This window comes from Nanorana parkeri, unplaced genomic scaffold (genome assembly GCF_000935625.1).
Source record: "Nanorana parkeri isolate BGI_ZX_2015 unplaced genomic scaffold, ASM93562v1 scaffold1836, whole genome shotgun sequence".
Classification (NCBI taxonomy): domain Eukaryota; kingdom Metazoa; phylum Chordata; class Amphibia; order Anura; family Dicroglossidae; genus Nanorana; species Nanorana parkeri.
In genome coordinates this window covers 231737-238638 of record NW_017308104.1, presented here as the reverse complement: position 1 = coordinate 238638, position 6902 = coordinate 231737, and positions in this window count along the sequence as shown.

Here is a 6902-nt window from a genome sequence, read left to right as displayed (position 1 = left end):
GCCCGCCCGCATGATCGGGTGGCCGCTCGCTTCTCAGTGGCTCCCTCTCTCTGACACGATCACCCGGCTCTGTCATCGGGCAGCCGCTCGCTCTTCCGAGGCCACTGCGAGCGGCCCTCTACAGTGCCTGATTGGGGAGCCGCGTCTGCCTGATCCAGCTAGCCCGGATCACCGCTATGCGATCCGGGCTGGCTGGCTGGATGACAGCCAGGTGATCGTGTCAGAGAGAGGGAGCCATGGCTTCGTTTAGCGGGGGTCGCCCGATGACAGCCAGGTGATCGTGTCAGAGAGAGGGAGCCATGGCTTCGTTTAGCGGGGGTCGTGACGGCGCCCCCCCTCAGTCCTGCGCCCGGGGCAAGTGCCCCCCCTGCCCCCCGGCTGTTACGCCACTGGACATTGAGCACCTCCTCATACTATGACCAAAACAAGATGGTGAATTGCTTGGCCAAACAAGGAGCACAAGGGGGGAACATGAGCAATTCCTTCTAAATTACAAGACTCCAACATGTGTCCTTCACAAAGTCCTGCATACACGTTCCTGATATTTCAGACATACAAAGGTAGGATAATGGCATTAATGAGATTATGCAGAAAATTGAATTAAGAAAGAGACCTGGGAACTATCGGAAGGTAATACATTGGATAAACACACGAGAAGCCTCATGTGTTTACCCTACATAGTGGTTAGCATTTCTGCCTCGCAGCACTGAGGGTCCCTGGTTCATATCCTGGTCAAGGACACTATCTGCAAGGAGTTAGCATGTTCTCCCTGTGCATGCGCGGGTACTCTGGTTTCCTCCCACACTCCAAAGACATGCTGGAACGTTAATTGGCTCCTGTCTAAATTGACCCTTGTATGTATGCATGTGAGATAGGGACCTTTATTAGACTTGTGCGCCGTCAAAAAATTTGTTCCGTTTCATAATATCCGTTATTTCGTAATTCATGTCCGAAACTCAATTCGGATTCGTACGAAATACGAATTTTCTTTAGTTTCGGCACATTTTCGTAACTGTACGAACATTTGTTATGATGAAGTTAAAAAGCAAAAATACCTTTGTTAATATTGGAGTCGATGTGGTAGTTGTTTTTTTATCCGAAATACGAATTCCGAAAACCCTAAAAGAGATCCATGTGTTTGCAGCTTAACATATCAGGAAGAGTCAAAGAAAAGCAAAAGCACATTTTGATAAGAAGGTCAGAGAATGCGCCTGTGTAGGAGACAGAGTCATGTTTTTAGAACTGCATCCTCTGGATAACAGCTTAAGCCAGAGATGGAGAGGATCATTCACGATTATTGACAAGTTATGTCCTTCGGTATATAAAATCAGAATAGAAGAGGGCAAAAAGGCATGGGATAAATGGGTTCATGCAAACCAACTTAAATTATTCAAGGGGACAGAGAGAGTAAACTAAAATGCTCCATTTCCTTTCCTTTAGAACCATGAAGTCGATGTGGGTTTTTATCATGCTCCATTTCATCCAACTGGGGAGGGGGGAGAGAGAAGTTGGCCTTTCATCAGAGTTTTCGTCTAACAAAATCCAGTCTATTGCTGAGAGTGGGAGCCATTGTTGTTACTTGTAGCACTCATATGGGGAAAATGGAGAGTAAGTGTCATGATGGAATTCAGCCAACAAGGATCGGGTCTAGGATAATGGCCTAGCTGGGAATGCCACTGACTGCCAGGACAGAGTGGTAGCGTTTTCAAAATGGATCCTTATTAATTCAAGGGGCACGTTTAACTGATGATGGAGAGTGCAAATATGTGTTTATTGTATCTGTTCCATTGTTCAGCAATTTCAAAGACTCCACCTTGCAATATGTCCCTGGGAAAGTTACCTTGCTAGTGTTCCCCAAAGCAAGCACCATCTCTCCTCCAACTACTGCAAAACCCTCAGCAGCAGCTATCTGGATGTCTGAGAGAGAACCATCAAGTTGTCCTTCTGTATGACAGGAGCCTGTGAGTGGTTTACCCGTTACATCAATCCCCAAAACTCTTTTTAATAATTAGAAATTAATTAATGTACCTGTGGTTCTGAATCTGTCCAAATGGAATTTGGCTGAATGCAGCTCATGTGCCATGACAAATTGATCTCTGTTCTATTCCTCCTTGTTAATAGATTTAATTGCCTCCCATGTAGCTCAAACCCAAGATCCATTTGCAGAACCAGACGTGTCTCACCAAAGGGGCATTTTCAGATCCAGAAAGCTAAACAGTTTATACAGTCTAGTAGGGTCCTGTGACAGATTGTACTGGCCACAGGGTGAGGTAATTGCTGGCTGCTATGTTAGCAATAGGTTGCAGCTAACAGGTCACTGGAGAGAGAGACTGTGAAACAGTGATCAACACAGACCGCCCAGGCTGCTGCACTAGAGGTATACTGAGAAAATGTTATGTTTGTTTAGCAGGTGTTTCAAAGCTTAGCTTGGCACCTTTAATCAGTGAGGGTGAAAATGCTTTATATGTTTAGGTAGATCTCTGTAAGAGATATGTTTTTTTGTTACTAGCTTGCTTGAGAAGACTCGGTGCCGTCTGTGAAAAATGTGTCACTAAGGGTTAATTCACATGCAGTGCGTTCCGCTCCGATTCTGGCGGGAAGCACTGCACTTTTTTGTGGGGAAGGAGGGGGCGTGGAGGCCCATTGAAGTGAATGGCACAGTAGCCACGCCGTCCAGAAACAATGTGATCGCCCACACAGAATCGCAAGGCACATTGTGCCTGCGGTCCGGTTCGGGTCAATCAAAATAGTGCGTGTTACCATACAAAGTTAATGCCAAATCTCGATGAACATAGTTTTTGTAATTAAATATATTCTATGTTGGGTGATAAAATTTTGTAATTATGTTCTATATTGGGTGACTAAATTGGAGTAATAAAAGAAAGGTGTCTTAACTGTCATGGAGGATTGAATACAGGGGGATTTTGAATGAGATTATTGATCTGCCCAGGCATATCCTGTTAATTACGTATGGTTAAAACAAGAAACAATAATCAGTTGTTTACATGTGTAAAACCAACTGTCGGCTTTGCACTGGAAGTGATTCTGGCAGCTGAGCAGCTGCCAGATTGCTTCCACAGGCCTTTGCCTTGACTGGCATGACAGATGTTGGCGGGGGAGCAGACCGACAAACATCTGCTCGCCGATCTCCTCCCCGCTGTATGGGACTGGAAGCGATGTCATTACTTGGCTGCAGAAGCCAGGCAATTAGCTATTGGAGCACACTCTGCGCTTCAATAGCTTATTTGGAGTAGAAAGGTGACATTAGGGGTCTAATTGACAACTCGGTAAAGCAAAACAAACGACAAACGCACTCAACAATTTGTTACCAGTTATACAGTAAGGTGCACACGAAATGGGCTTTGAACAGTGGTACAGTAGAAAGGCATCATGGCACACTCACAAACCAGCATGTAAAACAACTTGTCTCACCACTAAGGACAATGACAGAGGTTTGGATACACGTCTTCTGCAAAGGATGTGTAAGCCGCACTGCCGCGCCAAGGCACCTCTTATAGTGCGGTCCTAACTCTAAACTATGAGAGTCTCCATCTTGGAGCACATGGGGGCAGAAGATATCAAATTGTTTTACAAGGAGACAAGTTGTTTTACATGCTGGTTTGTGAGTGTGCCATGATGCCTTTCTACTGTAATTGACAACTCGAGCGCAGCGTATATACAGTAAACAATCGTCGGGTGCGCCTACATACGAAAACGGCGATCGCGCTACACTTTAGGTATCGCCGTGTACACCAGAGTTAGAGCAATACTTCTAGGGCATATTCACAGATTCTCTAAACTATGGACAATTTGGTGTGCCGTATTTTGTCACTGTTTCACAGACGCACACAATTTTTAACATAGGCATGTTTTACAAAAAAGAATGTGTATTATATTGTGTTTCTGGGCACTAAAATTAACATAGGTGCTTTTTTTACTGCATTTTTGGGTTTGATAAATAGTTGCTCTGCTATAGTGAGACATACAAATTTGCAACTGCCACCATTTTATTCTAACGGGTCTTTCCGAAAATATATAATGGTTGGGGTTTTAAGTTATTTTCAGGCCTAAAATGTGGATTAGGTCACGTGTACAAAAGCCACAAAAAGGGCCTTGACAGCAAAAAGATTAAAGACTGTACATTTCCTTTAAACCAGTGGTTCTCAACCTGTGTAACCTCAGGACCATTGGTCATTAAGTGAAGACCCAAGTTGCACTGAAATGGAAGGCACGGCATTGCGATACCATGCGTTCCAGTGCGGGAGATTGAACTGTGGGTGGGAGGTGTGTTTTGGGGTGAATGGCAACTCAAAACACCTCCCACACCAGAATGTGTAGTAGGTGCGATTGCGCGGTATAGTGCATTAATCACACAGGACTGTTAGTTTACTGCACTGTACTAGTGTCAATGGGCCTTAAAAATACTGACAAACACAGATACAATCTCACACACACACAGATCCACCCAGTTTCCCTGCAATGCAAGAACTGGAGTGTATCCTCAGCCTGGGTTCCAGTGCTGTGCTGTGTTACCTTAATTACTATTTCAAGTTATGATCTGCTATATAAGCATTCACACTTACAGGTATAAGATTCTAAGGATTCACTCCTGAGATTTTCAAGCTCAACACAATAACAGAATTTATTGGTATATAGTATACAGACTTGAATACAATGAACCACTAATCTATTTAACTACAAACCTAAAGAAGAGATCTAAGCATACATCAAAATATCACTAAAAGCACGAACCATGGTACAAACATACAATACAAACATATATAAGTGCGCAGGCGTATCCGGATAATTACCAGGAGATGTTCAGGTAGGGCCCTCTGGTCATCACCAACAGAAAGAGAGAGAGCTCCTTCCGTCAATTATTAATATACCCCCGGTGTCCATAGGGATGCATGGCAAGCCTACCATTGGTTGCCTCCCAAGGCCTAATGGAGATTGGAGGGTTTCCAAAACCCTCTTTACAACTCACAGCCGTGACGGAGCATTGCTTGTACAACTAACTCGCATGCCGCGAGTAGAGGTGCCGGGAGCCAGAATGTTACATCACTCTGGTCCAGGCACCTCTACAGGGCATGTGTAGCAGCTGTAAGCAATGCATGTATTAATGGAGCTCCCTCGTGACCATAGCTCCAGCCCACCCCACGTCAAGCAATACTCAGCGCCAGGCAGCATATTCTGAATGGCTGTTCAGTGTGAAAACTGATATTGCTGCACTAGGGGGAGGCTGAGGAGCCTCTCACCTAGAAAAGTGGAAGGCATGTGGCGGCCCACTGAACATGGGGTCACGACCCACTTTTGGGTCACGACCCACCAGTTGAGAACCAAAGCTTTAAACTATTTACTGTATACACAGTCCTTTGTTAATAGCTGGGGTAAATTAAGTTTAAAGTGACACTAAACTCAGGAGTTAACTCTTAAAAATTTATTTATGTATCTTAACCATTAACAAAAATGTAACTTATTTGTGCATCATTCAGCTGTAGATCCTTAAATTATCTCTGAATTCCTGCCATGTCGGCTGGAATTCAGAGATAATTTCCTTCTGGAGGGTGGGTACTTTTGTTCCCCATGGTCCCTGTGTGTGTTGTAAAGTAGCCACCACCCCAAGCTCACTACCATGTTTGGCTACAATCTCAGGTTTACTTTACTAAGTTGTATTGATATTGTAGTCCATCATAGGAGTAATCTTGGAGTGGCTACTTTGCAACAGACAAAGGGTCCATGGGGAATGAGATGATTTGAGGATCTACAGCCGAGTAATACACAAATAAGCTACATTTTTGCTAATAGTTAAGATACTTGAAAGCATTTGAGTTTAGTATCTTTGTTAATAAATGCACCTTTTTGGGAATCACACATGACTATTATTTTTTATATTTGTTTTTGGCTTTATGTTTCTCTGATAATTAAAAGAAAGGTACAATAAAAAATTGATTACTTTCAGTTGATATACTGCATTTTCTGCAAATTCTATTAGTTATTAACTGTGACTAAGAAAAATGGGTTTTAACACAAACAAATAGACGCAGAAATAAAAAAAATAAAAAAACAGCTTATGTGTAGTTTTCTTATTTGGAGATGCAGTACATGATTTCTATGTGATTTGTCTTAAATAAATATTAGAGGCAATGCAGAATATGAGTTTCTATAAACTACATATAGTTGTACTTTTGCATTTCATGAAAGAGGAACATCTGGCATTTTACTGTATGAAATAGGTACTTAACACCACTTATTGCAGATTCAATCTAGTAAAAATAGTTGAATGTATGTTTTAACTAATTGTAAAGGAGCGCTATGCAATTTATTTGCAATGTCCCAATTATATATAATAATATATACATAAATGTGTTTTTTATATATTTATTATATTTTGAAGTGTGCATGCCTCTATATTACCTTTCTAATAACAAAATATTTTTTTCTACTGGTAATGTCTTATTAAATTCATAAACTTACCAGTGGGTAACAGCTTTATGCTAGTAACATGACTGTAGAATATTATTTGATATTTGTATAATTGATATAAAAGTATTTAGCAGAGAACTGGTGGGCTTTATACCTTAATAGACCTCATTTAAGTCCAAAATATGTAGAGAAATGAACACTTCTATTAAAACAGACTGCAGATGAACAAATATAATTAGGACTACAGAGTAAACATGTTTATATGGTTTTGAAAGGACTGCTTATTCATCTTTTGAATAATCTATACTATTTTGTTAAGGATATGTGAAACAACATTTTTAGGTGAATCTACATTTGAGAATAATTTGTTCCATCCTCTAAAGAACAGAGAATAGAGTAGTTTATTCAATTTCTAAAAATAAAGTCACTGTAAACCAATATTTGTATTGCCAGTCTTTAGGTTCCTGAGTTGCAGT